Source organism: Chlamydotis macqueenii, chromosome 1 (assembly GCF_036417535.1).
Source record: "Chlamydotis macqueenii isolate bChlMac1 chromosome 1, bChlMac1.mat, whole genome shotgun sequence".
Lineage (NCBI taxonomy): Eukaryota > Metazoa > Chordata > Aves > Otidiformes > Otididae > Chlamydotis > Chlamydotis macqueenii.
The window spans coordinates 213,832,369-213,853,834 of record NC_141556.1 but is presented as its reverse complement, the minus strand read 5'-3'; positions in this window follow the sequence as shown (position 1 = coordinate 213,853,834).

Sequence of the window (21,466 nt, the reverse complement as noted above, 5' to 3'; positions counted from 1 at the left end):
AGCACCTGGAAAAAATGGGAACCCCCCAAAACTCAACATTTTGGGAGCTGAGAAGGAAATTCGGAGGCAGCAGCGAGGATAAAAAAAGAGATTTCAAGCAAGGCATCTTTTTAATGCCCCTTTTTATCCATGCTGAAGGCAGATGAAGGTCATTGGGAAAAATAATCAGGGAAGGGGAACAGCCTGGGTTCCTCCTGGAGTCTCAGCGATTGAATTAATCCGTGGCAAAAACATCGAGGCCGGGGAAGCAACCGGGACAGTGCTCCTCAAATGGAGGCAAAACTCTTGTCGGAGGTGAAAAGCAGCATTTTTCAAATGCTGATGCTTTGCGAAAGCCTCAGGGCAGGGATGTCCCCATCACCAGACGCTGGAGGTCCCCATGGGGAGGGTCCTACAGGGCTTTCAGGTTCTCCTCCAACCCAGACGTACCGGGGACGTTGGTTGGGTCCCTTCTGCCTCGGGCTCTGCCGTGGCTGACCAGACAGATGTCTTGCATGAAAAAATTTCATTACTTCTAAAGGAAATGAAGTTAATTTCTCATGTCCTCCTGACAGGGCGGTGGACCTGGTAGAGCTTGCTCATCAGGAGGTGACATTTGATGGCAACTTTCTCTTTTTTAACCAGGTCAGAGAAGATGGCCACCCCAGGCTCACCCACAGACATCTGCTGTCCCAGCACCTGCCTTTGAGTCCCCACATTTTTTGGCAAAGAAGGCGTTTGGTGGAAAAGGTCTTGTCTCTTGAGGTCCACTCTGATGGTCCCCTCCGCCCTCTTGGTGCAACCATCCATCCTCTTGGTACAATCCACGTTCACCGCAGTTGAATGGGTGCAGCTACCTGGGGTAAAAACCCCAAGAGAAGAAGACAAGTCTTGCTGCTGGACCTCTGCGTTGGAGAAACTGGTCTAACCCCCATGGCCACGATGGGTCCCAGGCCCATGTTTCTGGACATCCAGCCCCAAATTTCCCTCTGGAAGTGATGAGGTCCCAGCAACAGCCTACGAGTCCAAAGCAGCCGTTCTGATGGGGCTCCATGAGAGTGTCGGGAAACCTTGGCTTTGATGGGAATTCCGGAAAAAAAAAACCTTGGCTTTGCTCCAAGTGGGAGCTGACCTGCCATTCCCATGGCTCAGCATTTCTGAAGAAGCGTGCTTCACGTCATTTTCCTCTCCAGGCTGTTTTCCTAGAGCCCTGCAGGCATCAGCAGGGGAGGAAAGGGTTGCTGAGCTTCTCCTCCCCCCAGCACATATATCATCTTCGCAGGCTTCCTCTCCTCTTGCCGCTGGCACACTCCGACACGCCTTGAGGACTCAGCGTCGTTTCCGCTCATTGCTTTTCTCTGCTCGGGAATCCTTGAGGAGCTGTGCGGAGTGCGGGGATCCTGGCATGGCTGGTGTCTTAGGCTCCAGTTTCATCCCCAACTTCAGCAGAAGGAAAGTGGGGGGTGTTTGGGAGGTGGTCAAGGTGCAGGGGACCTCATCCGTCAGCTGGTTAAGCAGGTTGGGAAAAGAGATTTTGGGACCTACATCTGTGGGTCTTTGCAGAGAGGAAATCCCAGGGCTTAGGGCATGAGGAGGTCTTGTGATGGAGGGTTCCAAGGTGGGCCTTCACACTTTGTAGCCACCTTTGAGAGGTCTTCTCCACCACCCCATGCTAGGAGGCTCTGCAAAGAGGGAGGTCATTTGCTCTCACTGCCTTATTCTCACAAATAAATGCACCTTCTCCTGTGAGGACAGAGCTGGGGTCTGGGATGGAGACACCTCTGAACTTTGCACGGTTGAGAGGAAGTCAAACACCTCCAGGTTGGCCAGAGCTCCTCCTCCAGCTCCTTCTCCTCCATCCCATGCCAGCAGATCCTGTAGTCCTTTTGGGTTTTTACCCCTCTGTGGCTCTTCCTATCCTGGTAGAGCCCTGAGCTCCTGAGGATCAGCACAGCGATGACCATCTTGGTCTTCTCACCAACACAGCCCTTCATAAACACCCATCGTCCCCATCCCCCATGATGGGAGACCATGATATGGAACAGAGGTGCAAACCAGCATGGAAATCCACCATCCTCGTGCTGGGAGAGCTGGCGTCTGCCCTTAGCCCCAGATATCAGGTGGTAATAAAAGGATGTCCAAAAGCAGGCTCAGATCCCCATGGAGACCTGCAGGATCTGGACACGCTGCCAGCTGCCCAGGGGGCAATGGAGGAGCACACGGTGTCCCTTTGGCTCACCACCTCCAGACTCCTCCACTTTCCGGGCTGCATACACAGGGAGGAATACAGAGGTCAAAGTACACGAGACCTGCAGATACGTTTTGGTATTTCCCATCCGGGAAAGATTCAAAATAACTTTCCTCGACTCATTGCTGTTTCCTCGACAGCTTGTTTGCTTTGGCGTTTGGACCAGAGGCAGCTCTCCAGCCGGACAGTTTCCTCTGGGAAACGATTGCCCCCCCAGCTACAACCAGGGTTGAAGGGCGGAAATGTTGATGGAGATGCTTGCTTTTTGGGTACTGTCATCCCAGCAGGGCCATGCACCCAGGCACATTCGTAGGGTGAAAATAGCTATTTTAAGGTTGAAAACCAGCATCTTGGGTGTGGGTCAACCTGAGGCGCTTCATGATCATGGTCAATCACCGTAAACCAGGGTCAAACACAAGTGTCCCAACTTGCCACCACGTGCTCCTGCAGGAGCACAGATTGTCACCTGCCTGGTGGCCACTTGGGTCTTATAGATGGGTTGGGGCAGCACGAGGGGGAGACAGGCAAATTTCTCACCCGACTGGGTGTGAGTCACCAGGAACCCAGCAGTTTTGTGCACTGCAAATTCAATGCTTTCCATTACAACTCCTTGTTGGTGCAACTTCTTGTTGCTTCAAGGCCAGGTTGGCCGGGGCTCTGAGCAACCTGATCTGGCTGGACATGTCCCTGCTCCTTGCAGGGGGGTTGGGCTGGGTGGGCTTTAAAAGTCCCTTCTATCTCTAACCATTCTATGATTCTATGATTCCCCAGGAACACCATGCTTGGTCCTGCAACAAAGGATAAGGGATTTTGTGTGCGGTGAGTTCACTTGGGACTTCCAAGCCACAGCTCAAATCTCCCAGCTGGATGGACGTGCAATTTTCAATCCGTGCAATTAGTCTGTGCCTTTCTGTAATGAGAAGTTTTACATCTGTCCTTGCTCTTTTCGCTCGTTAACACCATTAAATGCAATGTTGTTGACTCAAGATGTCCATCTCCTTGCCAAGTCTTGTGAAGATGCGGTGGGGACTCTTGAGCAGCCAAAATAACATCCAGGAAAAAGGCACCTCCCATAGGGACCAACATCTCCCAGGAATTAAAACTCAGAGCATGGACCATTCGCTTGCTGGGAGCGCTCAAGGACGCACTCAACTCTTGGGCTGGTTCTCCTTCGCCTACAGGTAGGTCCATCACGCTCAAGCACCACAGCAAATATTTAAGCCACAGTGCTCTGTCCCCTCCACTGCAAAGGCGACCAAACTGGACATTCATTGTAGGAAAAAAAAAAAATCTGTTTCATGTCCAGCACCATCGACGAAGTTTTCTCTGTGGAGCAACTCACATGTCCTTGCTTCTCCCTTTCGGTTCTGCTTCTCAGAAGACCATGCCATGTTGTTGAAGAGGGCGAAAGCGGAAGTTGCATCCCAAGCGGGGTTTTTTTTTATTCCAATAATTTATCTCTTTCTTTTAAAGAAGCTTTTTTTTTTTCCTGTGAAAGAGCAGGATTACAGAAACAAGATGAAATTCAGAGACAAGTTTTCTCTTCCATCACTTACAGGTGGGCAAAAAACCCCACCAGAGCTAGAGGTTTCTACTCAGCTAAACCAAACGTGCTGATAACATTTGATATGAAGATTTTGGAGATATTCCTGATATTCATACTCCTTGATTTATGGAAAACACGTTATTCTGCGCTGCTTGCCATGACTCACTAAAGGCTCTACTGGGAGTATCCCTGTGGAGTGACCATTTCACGCCCTCCATCCTCAAATGAGGATGATTCCCATCCTTTTCCTCCCACCTAATCCATCAGAAAACCCCTCACATCCCCTTTTCTGCAAGAAGAGAAGGGCTCGGAGCTCCAGCAAACCCCCTCAGGGTTCGCTATGGGGTTTGCTTTGGGTTACGACCCCTATAGCAGCAAAAATTAGGGGACTGGGACCAGTTTGGTGCCCCGGGATAAGGAATGGGACAGGAATAACTTCCCAGGAGGGACTCAGTTTTTGCAGGGGCACGGTCCTCATGCAGTGGCACTGAGAGCAGCATTACCCTTGGCAGCGTCTTCTAAACAAACCTCACAGCAGACCCTGTGCCCAGACTTTTTGTACAAACACCGAGGTGAAACCATAACAAGGAAAATACAATCCCGGGGGGTCCCGGTCATCAACTGTCTGGGTTTGGGCAAACCTGGGCACGGTTGCTGCACCTTGTTTTTCAACATGGTGGGCTTTGAGCGTTGTATTTGGGGTTTTGGGTGCTGCAGGGAGGAAGGGTGGTATTTGGGTGCCCACCTGGCAGAGGAGCGTGGCTGGGAGATGTTCATGGATGCTCAGGAGATGCTGATGTGGAGGTCACGTCCATCCTTGGAGGGGGTTTAAGACCGTTCTGAGCAAGGAGGTGTGCACCCATCGCTGCTGGGAGTGGGATGTTGGACCAAGGAGCTCCCGGGGTGATGCTGTGATGACTCCCAATCCGTGCCTCAGTTTCCCCAGTTGCACAAAAGACTGAATGCTCAGTTTCCATCTAAGTAACCTAGAAAACTCTCCAGGACCCTCAAATGGAGTGTTGTACCCCACGTCTGCTGTGGGTGAAGCCTCCTGGATCAGCAGGCAGGGTCCTCCTGCACTCAACCTCCCCGTCCTGCGCTACCCGCATCACCCGAGACCTGCCCAACCCAAAAATATTCAAGCAGGTCTGTCCCGTTGGGGATGTGTTGCAAAACCAAGGTGACAGTGAAGTTCTGCTCATCGTCGGGGAGGGAGGAGGGGACTTGGATGGCAAACAAGATCAGCTTGTTCCCCGTGCGCGCTTGCGTGTGCCGGCAGGCAGTGCCGGCAGCGGCGGGTGACTTAACTCACAACACCGCTCCGGTGTGCTGTGTGTTACCTTTTTGCAAGGTGTCAGCCTCTCTAATGTGTATATTTTTTCATCGTTCTTCCCGCAAGTAAGATTTTATTTTATTTTATTTTACTCTCTTCTCTTCTCTTCTCTTCTCTTCTCTTCTCTTCTCTTCTCTTCTCTTCTCTTCTCTTCTCTTCTCTTCTCTTCTCTTCTCTTCTCTTCTCTTCTCTTCTCTTCTCTTCTCTTCTCTTCTCTTCTCTTCTCTTCTCTTCTCTTCTCTTCTCTTCTCTTCTCTTCCTCTTCTCTTCTCTTCTCTTCTCTTCTCTTCTCTTCTCTTCTCTTCTCTTCTCTTCTCTTCTCTTCTCTTCATTTTTTTTTCCCTCTGGGCACTGCCAGACAGCTTAGACCCAGCACCATGCTCAGGGAATGGCAGATATAGAACATTTTAAAGCCTTTTTTTTCAGGCTGGGAGCCGCCGGTGGCTGGGTTCCTCTCTGTCCATGCACGTCAAACCAAGATCCCTGATCCCAGCAGGGTGGCAGCCGCTCTAACATAAACTTAAGGGATAAAGACCCAGATGAGTCTTCAGCAGAAACAGAAAAAAAAACTTGTGGAATAGGTTTAATTTAATATATCCAGTAATCCTAGGCATTCTCATTTCCTTCCTCTTATTATCTGGAATGATTGTCTATTTTTGGATCCTCAGAAAAAAATTATTCAAAGGAAAACTGAACAATAACAAACATGGGATTAAAATACAACAAGAAAAATAACAGGAACGATGGATGAGAAGCTGGTGGGGTTTCCAGGAAGGTTCGAGGAGAATCTCCCACACAGGGATGTGACTGGGCTGTGTGTCGAATCTCCGTTGGAGGAGGAGATGAAGGCCCTACGTGGCCTTCAAAACCAGCTGCAACTGGAGTAGCTGGTGGACTTGGACCCATTTGGTCCAAATCAGCTCATCTCAGCAGAGAGGTTGGGGAAAGAGCCATGGGATCTTCTCTAAAACATTTTGAGGTGGACTCCATTCCTGAGACGCGTGGCTCTGAGCACAAAGTATTAGCGGTCAACAGGACCTCATCTTCCAGAGGCCAAGGGGACAGGCAGCGACCAGGCAGCTCCAATTAAGCACATCATTAAATCTCTTTTTCCGGGGCAACTCGACATCTGGTTTTTAACACAGACAGAAGAGGAAATGCCGGTTTTCCTCACTGGGATAAGAGCAGGTGCAAACAACTCTTGGCTAACCAAGACCTTTGGGCATGACACACCTCACAGCCACATCTCACCTCGGCAGGCCTGAACGCGCCTCTCTGCTCAGTCCCTGTGTAAGGGCTGACCTGCATCCCACTGATGTCCTCCTGGGTGGGTGTTCAAACGCCCCCATCTCTGGTATTTTAAGAGGTACCATCCGGCCCATGGGTTGACACAGCAATGATCCATTTTGGCCATTCCTAGGTGGGTGGTTCACAACCTCCAGAGATAGCACTTACCTCTGTAGTGGGCATGTGTGCACAAGGTTTTTATGTCTGCAAACAACCAGGACAGCTCAAGGGCTTGGCTCCCACCCTGCCGGCTCTGGACGTGTTCCTCCGTTGGCTCTTCTCCCTCTTCCGTGCTCTGCATTTCAGCAGACCGGTCCCGCTCCTCCCTCCTCTGCACGCCCATCGCTTGCCAGGTGTTAACACAGGAGATCTCTCAGGAAGTAGAGGCGTCACCAACTTGCTCTTCAGGGACGTCCCTGTTGGGACCTGTGTACAGGCAGGCTGATCTCTTTGGACATCTTCCAAGCAGATGTCTCCAGAGGGTTGTGTTCCTCCCTTGCGCCCCTGGAAAGTCTCTGTAGGCATCACGCAGAGCCTGGAGAGGACAATAATGTCCACGTAGGTCCTAGGACTGTAACGTAGGTCCTAGGACTGTTGAGCGAGGAAGACGCGTTCACACCAGCAGGCAACGTGAAATGGCTCAATGGTGTGGTGGTTACATTGAACTGACTGGTTTCCCCTTCTCTTCCTCCTCCTCCTCAGGCAGTTGATATTGATTGGGCTTACGAATTAACTTTCCTCCTAGAGATTCAATAGGGCCAGAATTGGTACATTAAACAAACAGCAAGAGGTTCATGACTCACTCGATGGCCCTACGCCAAGGCAAGCAAGAAAACCAGAGGCCTCAGCCAAGCTTTGGGAATTGTTCAGTGTTAAAATCTGCGTGGTCCTGGAGAAGACACTAGACAGGTCTCCTCTCTAAATTCAGCTGGAGCAGCCCTCCCCAGCCCTCGTGCCCAGGACCTCTGCTCTTCAAGCCGAGAGGAGTCAGCAGGACATCCCTGCTGTGGAGGGATGCCACCGAGAAGAAAAACCTTGTCCCTGAGAAGCATGTGGGTACCACAAGGACACAGACTCCATCCCGGATTTGGGAAGATCCCTCTTACACACACCACATGTCCCACCTGCTCCAGCGCGGGATGATGCAGCCCTGTCCTGCAGACTCCCAAAGGTCTCTATTTTTGAGTAGAATGAGTAAGGGTTGATTGTTCTTTTGGGTGGGAGTGATTCAGAAAGTTTTAAATAGTAAACCTGCCCTTTTCTATAGTTATTTCCCTCTTTATTCCCGCTCTCGGCTGCTGGGCGGTTTGTATACAGTTATTAAAATCTGCTTTGACATCTCCCGCGGAGTATTTCCTTTTGGCGAGCTTCTCACACATTTGTTTCCATCCAAATTCCCATACAAGGGCAACGGGGAACCAAACCGCTTTCATCCCTTGTAGCCTGCCCAGAGCTCTCCCGGGTGTCGCGGCTGGAGAACAGACAGGGTGGGACCACCCCAAGGTCCTGGCTGAGATGAATCCTTCTCTCTGATGGTGCCGACCACCTGCTAAGGAGGGGAAGTGTTTGCAAGACAAAGGTCTAAAGAAAATGGAAAATTCCTAAGAGAAACAAGACCTCCATCACCTTGGGCCATGGGGTCTTTTGCATGGAGCCACTCTCACCTCAGCTGGACGTGGTGCTCCAGGAGTGGAGAAACTGAGACAAAGCCTCTGTGAAACTTTATGTGGCCCAAACCAGGAGGGCAAATCTCTTCTTGCCCCCCCCCAACCTCTCAGCTGTTATGATCACATGACCAACGCTCATTAGCCAAGTCTTCAAGAGACCCACACCACGTCCGTGTCCATCCTGCACCATCCATCCTCTCTGCTCGCTTCTCCTCGTGATGAGTCCTCCCGTGTGAGAGAGAAGAAATGAGTGCTGCAGACACAAATTCACTTTAATTTTCCTGCCCAGCTTGCCTTGGGGCCTCTCCCTGTCCTGCCCATGGGCCCAGGATCCCCTTTTCAGCTCAGACCTGGACCATCAGTCCCTGTCCCAATGACACCATAGGCATCTCCAGCCCCAACATGGCCCAGCTCAGGCCATGGGCTCCCATGGATGGATGGATGCTCCGTCTTGTCCTCAGATCTGCCTCATCACCATGAACTTGCTGGGAGCTTCCCCTGACTGTGCCCTCTCCAGGTCTGCCCTAAGCACCTCTCCTGGGGACGGTGGGATGGGTCCTGGCTGGAAAGTCCCCTGACCTGCCAGTCCATGTGTACCTTGTGGTTTCCTGTCCTTTAGGAAGCCCTGACAAAAGGAAAAGTGATAGGAAACTGGGAGGAGTGGCTGATACACCCGAGGGACATGCTCCCATCCAGAGCAACCTGGCCAAGATGGAGAAAGGGGCAGTGAGGAACCGCATGCGGTTCAATAAATGGAAATGGAAAGTCCTGACCCTGGGAGGACTAAGCCCAGGCACCAACACAGACTGGGTGCTGAATGGCTGGAAAAAACTTCTGCAGAGCTTGGGTGTCCTGGTGGCCTTCTGGGGCCCTCCATCAGGAGAAGGACATGAACATACTGTGGTGAGGCCAGTGAAGGGCCATGAGGATGATGGAAGTAATGGAGCATCTTTTGTACGAGGACAGGCTGAGAGGGCTGGGACTGCTCAGCCTGGAGATGAGAAGGCTCAGGGGGGGATCTTATCATGCATGTAAATACCTGATAGGTTGGGAATAAATAAAATGGAGCCAGGCTCTTCTGGTTGGTGGTCAGTGGCAGGGCAGGAGGCAATGGGCACCAACTGAAATACAAGAAATGCTGTTTAAACATAACAAAATTATTTTGCTACTGTGAGGGTGGTCAAACACTGGCACAGGTTGCCTGTTGAGGTTGTGGTGTCTCCATCCTTGTAGATGCTCAAAATCCTGCTCCTGGTCACCCTGCTTGATCACGTGGTTGGACTAGATGGTCTCCAGAAGTCCCTGCTAGCCTCATCCATTCTGTGGAAGGGAAGGAAGGAGAGGACACCCTTAGGAAATAAAACCTATCCACTCGTGTGAGAAGGTGGGAGTCTTCTCTCCTGTGCCTGGGAGATGACCAGGAAAGTCCTTGAGGCCACAGTTTGGTGCAATGAGGACGCGCTTGTCCTGGGCTCTGTCTACTCCCTTGCAAGGTGGAGGGGCTTCTATTGTCAGCTCTTTCCAAGCACTTATACAAGGCTTTCTCTCACCCACCGCAGCACACATCGGGGCTCCAAGCAGGGCTGCTTCGCTCTGCACGGTGGCCCTATGAGGTCATGATGAGCTTGTCACCCTCCTCCTCCCTCCCCAGTAAATCCAGACAATCTCCAGACATGCTGTGGAGGATGAGCGCCATGTGTTTGTCATTAGATCGGAGATAAAAGCTCTGGCCAAGGCGGATGAACTTCTGTCCTCTGAAGCGGGTGCTTCTGCAGGAAAGCAAAGTCCAGATGTTAGCAGAGCTGGCAGAGACATCAGTGCTCTTGCGAGGTCAGGGAGGGGCAGAAACATCTGGGCACGGTGGCTGCTCAATCTTCTCCGCTTGGAGATAGGCCAGCTTCCAACAGGTTTGGAGAACCAGCACAGGCACGGTTTGTAGAGCCCAAGACTGGGAAGAACCTACATCCCTCCTGACGGAGAGTCTGTCAGGTGAGCATCCATCCTAGGTGCCTAATTTTGGTTTGATGAGTCCAGATGTGTTTTAAAAGGTTCATGTTTGAGTTTCGAGGATGCTTCTATAGACTGTGGGGAGAACCAGCTACCTCCAGAGGACAATTTACCTTGCATCGCTGGAGAGGGCATCAGCTGTCTTTTGGAAGTATCCTCTCTCTGATGCTAGAGGCTCCTTTCACACTCTCATGGTTGACATTTACCTGCTGAAACCAGGCCAGCTAGGCCATCAGCTGAAACCTGCTGATGCCTCCTCACCCCGGACAGGGATCCGTACTTACACAGGTTCACCATCCCAATCACCTTAAAGATGTTCTCCAGGCTGTGGAAAACATCAGCCCTGAAGCTTTTGAGAGAATTAAGTCCCAGTTCTCATATCCACGGTTCTGGAGGATGTTTGCTCAGAACATCTTCCCCTTGCAGAAGGGGAGGATGAGGATGAGGATGGAGTTTCAGCTGGAAGGATGGGTGTGGTACACGGATCCGTACACAGCACAGAAATGCCTCTCACGCCCACCTCGCTTTAGGTACTTCCTCCCCAGACACCTCTGTGGCTGCTGCCATGGATGGCAATTATCCTCCCCGGTTGGACCAATTTTGGAGACCAGTGGCTTAAGTCAAAGGCTGAGCACAAAGAGCCAAGGTTGCATCTGGTTTGGGGAAAAAGCAAGTGAAATACTGGGCTGGGGAGAAACTACTCAGTTAAGTGAAGGTTGGAGAAGGATTTGCAGCATGAAGGGGCACCTACTTTCTTTTTCACTTCTACTTTCTGTCCCACAAGGGCACCTCACACCTTACCGACACCACGGACGTGGGGTGAAGAAGGCAGTGGGGCAAGGAAGGTTGCTCCGGGTGGGAGAGTCAAAGGACTGAAGCTGGATGCTTTCCTGGGAGATGTTCAGAGGAGACGATGGCTGTCAGCCATGTGGCTTCAGGCACAAAGTGCCACCAGTGCTTGGGTAGTCGTGCTTTGGGGGGTCCCAGGCAGGTTTGGGGGAGGCAGAGGCCCACCAGTCACCTGGTTCCCAGAAAGCATTGCTGACCAAGGCTTGGATGGGGCCTCAGGAAACCATAAATGCCTTAAAATCACTAAGTCTCCAGCAATCACAGTAAAAAAAACAGATGCTGATCTGCTTGGCCTCAGCAATCGGGGGCAGAGTGAATCTCATGTGGTGGGATGTCCAAGCCAGGCCCTCTGCTCCAGCTCCTCACCCTCGCTGTTGCAGCGAGGTCAGCTTTCTGCGGGCCTTGAGCGGCTCTAATCAGCCTCTCCCTTAGCCCAAACAGTCCCGTTCCCAGCGGCCGCTGGCTCCAGCCTGTGCCTGCCCTCCAGGGCTGCTTGGCTCAGCGCCTTCGGGGTCATCTCGCACCCTTCACCCACGACGGATAAGGGGAGAGACCCACCGAGCCCTTCATCGCTCCACACACGTTGGGGAGGTCCCTCTCCTTCAGAAATACCTCCTGACTCACCTCTCCCATCCCTCCCAATGCGTCCAGGCTGAGAAAAATTGCCTCCCAGTAAGAGAAAAGGCAAAAAAAAAATAGAGGAAAAATGGGTGCAACCATGCATTTACTGTCCCAAATCTCCTCTTCGTGCCACCACGCTCACCCGGCCTGCGAAAACGACTGGCAGGGAAGGGATGTGCTCCCAGTTCAAAAGTGCTCCCAGTTTATGAGCACAGGGAGAGTGTTTGTGGGGAGATAAGGGCCGGTCCAGCCGCAGGGAGCTGGGCTGAGATAACGTGCAGAAGAACAACCGTGGGCAAAGCCCTGCCGGGCTGCAAAGCACAGAAATATTTCAGCTCCGCGAAGCCGCATCCAGGGCCAAGCGACCCTGGGCCGCGCCAGAGATAGGAGCTGCCAGCCTTGAGGGCACGGACACATCCTGCCCTGCTGGGACCGGGTCCAAAATCGTGTACGTTCACACTAGATCGCTCTGTTCTGCTGCCCTTTGCAACCCTGGGGTTAAAAATCACGGCTACAAATAAATATATTTGAGCACCTTGATCTGGGCAGGACTCAGGAGTTGATGGGAATCGGGATCAAGTGGTGCAAAGAGGTCAGAAAGGGTAAAAATGGCCCTTCAGCAGGGCTGGCTGCTTCTCCAAGAAGGTCGGGAGCATGTGTGGGACCTCCTGTGCCTACGTGTTGGCGCTGAGCACCTAGCCACGGGCACCGCAGCTCTGAGTTCTGCTAATTTTGTGGTGCTTGGAGCAAAGCGCGTTGCAGGAATCATAAAATCATAAACCAGTTTGGGTTGGAAAGGACCTTTAAAGGCCATCCAGTCCAACCCCCCCCCGCACAAGGAGCATGAAAACTAAAAGAGGGGAGGTTCAGACTGGACATAAGGAAAAAACATTTTACAGTGAAGGTGGTGGAGCAGTGTCCCAGGTTGCCCAGAGAAGCGGTGGATGCCCCATCCCTGGAAACATTCCAGGCCAGGTTGGCCGGGGCTGTGAGCAACCTGATGTGGTTGGAGATGTCCCTGCTCCTGGCAGGGGGGTTGGACTGGGTGGGCTTTGAAGGTCCCTTCCCACCCAAACCCTTCTGTGATTCTATGAATGCAGCTCTGCCCTGCCCTCTATGGGATCCGGGTTTTGATCCCTTCTCCAGTTCTCCATGGTACCATGGCTGGATGCAACGTCAGGCTCAGGTGTTTTTTCCGTTGGGAAATCACCCTGGAACTGGCTGTTTCCCTTCCCTTGGCCTTTCCTTTGATGCTTGGGAATCAGGTGCCACACATCCTTCTCCGTGGTCCAACGTGCTGCAAACATTTCTCTCATTCCTCCCTCCCCATCTCTTCCGATTTCTCTTTTCATCTTGGCCAACGTGTGCTGAGCAGGTCTAAGCACCCCTCAGAATTTGCCTGGTTCCCTTTCCCTTTGGCTCAGGAAGGACCTTGCTTGGCTTACCCATTCACCCAGCGCTGAGGCTTGTTTTCAGAGGACAACACAAGCACTTGATGCCACAAAGGGCATCAGCTAGCGATTTCTGAATATTTGGGGACAAGGCTCGGGGTTATACAATGACCTCCCACAATCGGTGACGGTGGGAGCACTGGGGAAATACCAGTACATTAGAAATAGTTCACACAGGTGTGCCAACAACGCATGTAAAGCCAAGTATTTCTCTTTTCACGTTCCACTGAGAAGGGTTTCTCTCTGCGGAAAGTGAGTCGTGATGCCAGAGAACAGCAAAAAAATGGAGATGAAATCTGGATCAGAAGTCCCTGCTCTGCCTACCATGGAGCCTGGAAGATACCACTGGCATCTCTGACACGAGGTATCCACCCACGGGATGGAGAGGAGCTGCTGGCTTTGGTGTGCTTGTTCCAGTTCACAGATTGGGTAGTGCTGGTTCCTGAAGTTTTAGCTTTTTGGCCCCCGTGTGGACAAGGGATGCCTAGAAAATATGGGAATAACTCTGGGATGAGAAGATAGAGAGAACCCAGGAACAAAACATGCAGAAAAAAGCTTTTGTGCTCTTGAAGGCAGTTGTGTTTGATTTTGGAGGGGCATGATGGTGGATTTTCTAATAAAATGGGTGCTTGTGAGCACACTGGAGTGTGCTTCTATGGGATGAATCACTTCTGAGCATGGTGGCTCATTTTGTCAGACCTAGAGGAAGGTGAGAAGCCCAGAGACACTGATGTTCTCACCAGCATGTGGAAGAGGAAGGAAACAGACCCTGAATGACCCCTCCAAGGGGGACAAGACAAGTAGAAACCCATATTAGACCTTAGAGAATCCACTTGTGATAATGCCTCCAGCTTCTACAGCTCCACACGGAGCATGTGAACTGGGCATTGCTGTAAGGCACGTGGCTACCTGTCCCACCATCCTCCCACCAGCACAGCCAGAGATCCCACAGTCCTTGTCCTCCTTCTCCTGGTTGCCCATGATCTTGACCATAAGATGCTGGATCAGGGACCCAGGGTGTCATCCTGACTCTGGCGCCCTATGACCTCAGGCACGTCACTTCAGACCCTTTCCACCTCTGCATTTCCGATGCTTGAGGAGTAAAGCCTGGTGAGATGAGACCCGTCAGGTCAGCCTGCCCTGGGCTTTGTGTCCCGGTGGTCCCTGCGGCTTCTCAACCAGCACAATCCAGGCTGCTTCATCCACAGCTGGGGAGAGGGAGCTGCCTCACCGCTACCATGAGATCAGAACCCATTCACTCTCCATCCTCCTTCCCCCCCATACTCAGGGGAATTTCCATTTTTGCTTTCTGCCTGGATTACATTCAAAACCTCAGGCCACATGGAGCAATGAAGCAAGCTGGTGATAGGGAACGGGATTTCGGGGAGAAAGGAGATGTCCTCATCCTTTTTTCTCCATGAAGTCGGAAAGCTGAGTGGTTAGGAAAGGTGTTCAGCTCTGAGGAATCCCAAGATATCCATCTGGGATTCTCGTCTCTTGATATGTGCTCAGACAGGCAAGGAGTTATAGACCATTCGCTCTGGAAAAAGGGGGCTGGCTTCGTACCGAGGGCATCTGCAGTTCCTCATGACATTTTTGCACCAAGTCTTCGGTACAGTCACACGAGACAGTGCTTTTACATCCTTTACATTTAAAGATTTCAACCTTTCCTGGGAAAAAGGGCTACCACTTGGCTGAGGGGTGCAGATACGCCATCAACCTAACTGATTTCGTGGGTCCTGGACCACTAGAAGTTGAGGATGCTTCTCCTTAGGTTTTCCTCTTCTTCTGTAGCAGCCACGCATGAGCTCCTGGTGCTGCTGCCGAGCTTGGAACAGCCAAGCTGTGATGGACAGGGTCAGGGCAAGGTATTTGTTGTGCTGTGACAGCCTGACCGGCGGCTTTCCAGGGCTCAGGCTGGGAAGTTAAAATGTCCTGGCCCACAGCCAGCTGCTCTGGGCAAAGCCAGAACAAATATTCCTCCTAGACTAATTAGGCTGAGGCTATGTGTGGGGAAAAGTCACTGCCTGCCCAGAGTCTGCTGGCTGGAGCAGCCGTCCGGAGAGGTTGTCCCTGGAGGAGCGTGGTCAGAGGGCACCGTCATCCCTAAGCAGGGTGACCACACTGTCTCTACTGGGCAAAAAGCCAAACCCCAGACTAGAAATGTCCATGGAAACGTGCTCCTGTCTGAAACACCCCTTGGTTCCCACCAACTCTGGTTGTCCCAGAACCTTGTGTGTGTCCAGGAGGGTCCCTCAGGATGACCATTTCAGTCAGGCCCTCACTATCTCCACCAGCCTTGCCCTGGGAAGATGTCAATGGTGGTGAGATCTCCTGTATTCTGGCCCAGACCATGATATATTTGAAAGAGGCATTTTTCTGCAACAACACTGGCTTTTGAGACAATATAATTTCCTGTCTTATTGAGACAGTCACAGGTAGAGCTGATCCACTGGATGTGTCTGCTGCAAGGTGCTCTGGGCTTTTCCTCACAGAAGTCCACAGCAGTTCAACCTCTGTAAAAGCCTTTAAAGCTCTCAGGTCCTGAAATCCCTCCTGATCTAGCCCTGAGTGCGTGCTCGATCCTTGGAGAGGACAACCGTATGGCCAACCTATTGGGCTGACCATGCTTGGGCACAATTTTGATGGGTTTGAGCTGGTAGAGGTTAAACCCCTGCCCGGCCATGGTTAGCAAGTAGTATGGATTTAGCAGAGGAGATTCAGTGATTGTAAAGTATTTGCAATGAAAAAAAAAAGCTACTGCTGTGATGTTTAACTGCAAAAAGGGAAATCAGAGAGAAATGAGGAAGCTCCTCAGAATTAAGCAGATGAACAGAAGGACGAAATGTTTGCAGAGTGGAAGTGGACTGCAGATGCAAAAGCAAAGCACTAATTCAAAAAGGCCGTAAAAAGGCAGCCAGAGCTAAACAGCAGGGTGAAAAATGTCATTAGGAGAAAGAAAATCTCCTGCAGAAGGTCCACGCCATGTCTGAAGCGGGGGGCACAGAAGAGGTCGTGAACACGGAAAGTTGAATGCAAAAACTCACTAGAGTGTGCGTGGAAGATTTTGCGCAAGAACTCGTCAAAATCTAAAAAATGAGTTAACAGGAACCAAAGTCCACAGTGAAGAGCTGCAGAGCTTCATGGTGCTGATTAAAATCCATTGTGCTCACTTGAATGGTGGCGAGAAGGTGCCAGCATCTCCTGTGAGCTGTCCCTGTCCTGCTGTCCCATGGGGAAAAGAGCTGGAGCAGTAACGAGCTCTAGGAGGTGGATGAAGATCCTGCTAGTAATTATTCATCCCTCATGGTCATAAAAAGACCTTTCCAAGACCCAGATTGCCATCACCAGGAGAAGGACCATGGAGGTGAGAGCGCCTGTGGCTCACCCTCCATCACTCACCCGATGTCCTACCTGGAGGAGGCAGGGAGATGTGCGGAGGTTATAAAAGTGGGAATGTTTCCAAGGTGGGGAAATTTTCCGGGGATTATCGAGCATACCAACCCCACCTCCATCCTCGCAAAATCCTGCAGCCACAAAAGCAGGGCGTGATTCAGACCAGGTATCATGTTGCTCGTTCCTCAGTTACTGCTGTCCCTTCCCCGGCGGCCTCTGCCAGCGCTGGGGCACCGAGGCTTACGTAAATAATTATATAAAAATTCACAACACGCTTGAAAAAAGAAATATTTATATAGAAGACATGTTTCACAACACATTTTAAAAGTGTCACTGCTGTGACCAGGATATCTCCGGATACCCGAAGGGAATCCCCCGGTGGGTAGGACATCTCCGGGTGACAGCCTGAGAAACACAAAAGAGTCCCTTTTCCGTGGTATTAAACCATATCGTTAAACCTGGGATTACCTGGGGCCAGTTTGCATCGTGCAGGGTAAACATTTGCTCTTACTGGAAAAGGATTTCTTTATCTTCCTCTGCTTTTGTGAACGCTTTATCTGCTGGGTAATGAAGCAAAAAAACCCCGTCTTTCTCTTGCTCTTTTCCTACCAAATCGAGTTTCTTATGGTCCCCTCGCTGATTCCTCCTCCCACACAGGGTCGATGTCAAGTGTGCATCCACCAGTTTCATAATAATCCCATTAACTCCCAGCCAGACGAAACCCACAAAGCTGGCCCCAGCAGCGAGGCTGGGGCAGGAGGTGTTTTTTTTTTTTTTGACGGGGTGTTTGAACCAAAATTTGTGAGGAAAACACGATCCCGGTCAAAGGGAGGTCAAAGCGAATAGTTTCTGTTGGGTTTTTTAACCCTTGCCTATTTTGGTTGCTCGCTTAAGAAAGAGATAAACTGTTTCTTTGCTGAAAAATTGTCCTTTTTTTAAAGTGAAAAGTCCTTGCTTTGTATCAGAAAAGGAGGAAGGAGAATACTTCCGTGCCTCCCGAATCAACCACTCCATTTTGGAAGAAAAGGGTAAAAATCTCCCAAAATCATGACATATTCTGGGAGTCGAGTTATTCCCCACAAAATATCTCAGTTCTCAACTAACATTGGCAGAACAACTCTTTGGGGGAAGTCTTTCAAATCCTGGTTCTCTGTGGTGCTCACGACTCAACCTCCTTGGGCATCATTGGCTGGATCCACGCCTCCGGGCTGCGAATGTCCAGATTAATCATTGCACCATTGCCGGCATGGTTTGGACCTGGACTATTCCAAAGCAACTCCTTTTTGGGATGCCCACCAGTGGGTTGGATGTGGCCACCCAGGTTGAGGTGGTAAGGGAGCAATCCTATGGGATGTGTACCCAGAAGATGGGTCCTGGATTGTCTCATGGCAAAATCATAGCCAGGAGGGGCAGTGTTCGCTTATCCCAGCATCATTGCTTACCCCAGGACCATGTTTCTTGGGATTCTCAAGAGGGTATGTGGACTCCTGGAGGGACCATCTCTTCCTCATGGGTTTGCATGGCATTGGGTAGCAGGGTCTTGCGCAAGTCATGGCCAACATCTTTCCCACCACAGGCATTAAATCACCCAAACCAGGCATCCGATGGACCAAAGCGGGGAGGAGGACAGCCCCAAAATACCACACACCCTCATCAAGCAGATTGCTGAAGGAGGGAACCCAAAAGGGTGAAGCTCTCTTCCTCCATCTATGGGCAACCAGGAGGAAGAACAGCTGCGACAAATTAATTTTTATATCACGTTTCAACCCAGAAGCCTTCTGGAGATGCTTGAGGTGTTACCATATCTTGCGAGTCCTTTGCTAATTGGGACCAAAAAAAAATATATATATATTTTGAGGATGAGGGGGATTTTGATGCTACAAGGGGCGGCTCTTCCTCTAGGCTTCGTGCTGTGGAGAGGAGAGCCCTGCATCACCAGTCAGATGCCAAAAAGCAGAGATGGGTTGCAACATCTCAAAGTATTGCCTGGGAAGGGATGATGAATTTCTAGGAAATGATCCCAGAAAGTCTAGATGAGGCTCAGACCAGTGGGGTATTAGTCACCAGCTGGAACCGGGGCCATGGGACACGGGTGCTTGCCGCTGGCCGCAGCCCTGGCTGGAGGCATCATCCATATGGATGCTGCTCAATCCAGGCCCACAACCATGAAAATTTCTGCTTTCCAGCGCTGTCGTTGTTTCCCACCACTGGTGTATCACCCCAGGAGCCAACCACAGAGGGGTCTCTGAGCCCAGACCACCCAGCCAGGAGCCCACAGCTCATTTGCCTAACGAAGAGCAGATGGAAAGGCATCAGCAGGGAGGCTGCTCCAGGGCTTTGAATATTTCCTTGGCAAACCCTCGTGGTTTTTTGGCTGCCTTCGCACAGCTGTGGCATGCCGGTCGAGGTTCACAGCCGACATCGACGTGCAGATGGGACGTTAGTCATGGTGCAGTGAGAGCGATGCCCACCCACCCGCTGCCCCGTTGGGTTATTTTAAGTCTCATCCTTGGAGGGGTGAGCCATTGGAGTATTGGCATCTTGTTGAGTGCAGGGCCCCGGTGGTGCCGCACAGGCTGTTTAGAGGCAATTTGTGTCACGTAACAACTCCCAGTTGGCTGGCCATGCAACCAACTCCCAGTTGGCTGGTCATGCACCCATGGACCTCCTTGAGATGCAAAGATGGGGTGCATTGAGACATGTCCAGGATGCTCTGATTTTGGAGCTAGGCCTGTTCTGAGCAGGGAGTTGGACCTAAGTCCTCCATAAATTTCTTTCCTAGATCCCGTCTGATCCTGTCCTGATGAACTTCAGGCAGCTACCTCAATGGAGGTGCCACCAACACAGGTGGCTTTGCCAGAGTAGATCCTCTGGTTTCCCATAGGGCTGGTGGAGGGACAACTGGTCTCCAAGCATCTCTCCACTGATGCTTGGAGGTCCACTCAAGTGGGATATGTTCCTCTGGGGACCTAGACCATGCATCCTCCCCTTGTGGATATGGGTCCTGCAAAGAGGGATGGGGGCGTGCAGCAGGCTCTGGGGTGTTCAACAGCTCCCCAAAAGCTCCAGCAACACCCCTTTCTCCTAGCATGGAGGCTGAGGTCAGCAAATCCTTTGCCCAAGGAGGACCAGAAGCTCTTCTAACCAAACGCAGCCGTATCCCGAGCACCTTCCCCTCCTTGCAACCTTTCTGCTTGGCCCTGCAAATTGCAGTGTGCAGCGACAGGATCATAGAATCATAGAATCATAGAATGGTTAGAGTTGGAAGGGACCTTCAAAGGTCATCCAGTCCAACCCCCCTGCAAGGAGCAGGGACATCTCCAACCACATCAGGTTGCTCAGAGCCTCATCCAGCCTGGCCTTGAACGTTTCCAGGGATGGGGCATCCACCACCTCTCTGGGCAACCTGTTCCACTGTTCTACAACCCTCATTGTAAAAAATTTTTTCCTAATATCCAATCTAAATCTACCTCCCTCTATTTTAAAACCATCACCCCTCGTCCTATTGCAAGGGGTAATGATATCCTTCGGTCCTATCATACCAAAGAGCCAGCTGCCCCCAGGAGCTGTGACCTGCTTTGCAATCCCATCCCGAGGTGCTCAGGCCTATTTGCTTGTTTGGGACTAGATGGACTCGTTCAACAGGCCACGGGGAACAGCCGCTGTGCTTTGCACCCGCACCCTATTTACAAACAGGCTGTGCTGGCATCCACGTGGCATCTCGTCTCGCTGCCAGGCTGCAAAACGCACCCAGTCACAAGGCAGGAGCAGGAGAAGAACCACATCCGGCTGCGGGTGGTGGAGTAGTTCACCTAACGAAGGTCTCAAGAAAGGCATTGCATCCTCTCACATCCCAGCAGAGGAGGTTTGCAGGCACCTGCCAGCGCTTGACGTGGTTCCCTCATCCCAGTACTGGGCTCACAGCTTCACTGAGGGCATTGCAGGAGTGCTTGGGGGACCAAGACGGCTGGTCCAGCAGTCCAGCCATGGACGAGGCCATGTGGAGAGGCTCGTAGCCTGGGTGAAGGGCCAGTCAGGGACATCTTTCAAAAAATTAACTCATTTCCAAATGCAGAGATGGTGACAAATTCCCATTGTGAAGGACACGTACCAAGGTCCTTCCCAACATGGGTCTCAAATGGACTCCACCTCCATCCTTGTGCTTGGGGTTGCGCTTGGGCTCTTTACCCAACGGTGGCCACCAGCTTTCCAACCTGCTTGCCCCAGTATTGATGAGAAAAGGATGAAAGGATGTTAAACGAGCCTTTATGAGGGGGCAGGGATGGAGATGGAGCAGCGAGTGGACGGCTGGATGAAGGGTGGATGGTGACCAGGCTCTATCCCAGACCTTAAAATCACAGCCACGGGAGGAAGGGCTGATTCCCTGGCCATCTCTCAAGGGGAACTTCAAAGCGACCAGAAAACATCTCCATCCCCTGGAAAGTCCCATGGATGAAAACCAGGACCTTGCCTTGAGCGGCCTGGGTGGATATCCTGGCATGAGGACAGGAACCCACCCCCGGCACCCCGATGCTCCCGCCGCTAGCCCGGGACTCTGCTCCCGTCCCCTGGCGTGGTCCTGCCATGTTCCTAGGGCGTTGTTAGTGCTCCCGTGGGGGACCCCGTTTTCCCCGGGGGTGGACGTGGGGAGCCCTTGCTCCTTGCTGCCACATCCCCTTAACACCAGCAGAGGACTCTGCTGCAGCAGGGTTCAGTCTATTCAGCTAAATGGTTTCCCACTCGAAAACCAGCACAGGATGCTGGCTGCACGACCAGGACCGCAGTCTTCCATGCATCTCCCACTGTCTTCCAAGGTCTCCCACTGGTCATCCCATCAGCTGGAAACCCCCCACTCCTTTCTTTCTGCTTCAACGCATCCTTTGCTGCAAAGGTGGGAGCCTCCAGTGCCGAGCTGAGACCTTACAGCTCATCTCACGGGTGACGAGCCACAGCCAGGCAGCTTTCAGCTGGCCGGGAGGTTTTGAAGAGTTGCTGTTCTTGTATAAATTTGGAGGTTTTGGGGCACAGAGGGCTGTTTTGCAGGCTTTCCCGTGCCCTCGGGAGGGCAAGCACTGTGCAGGG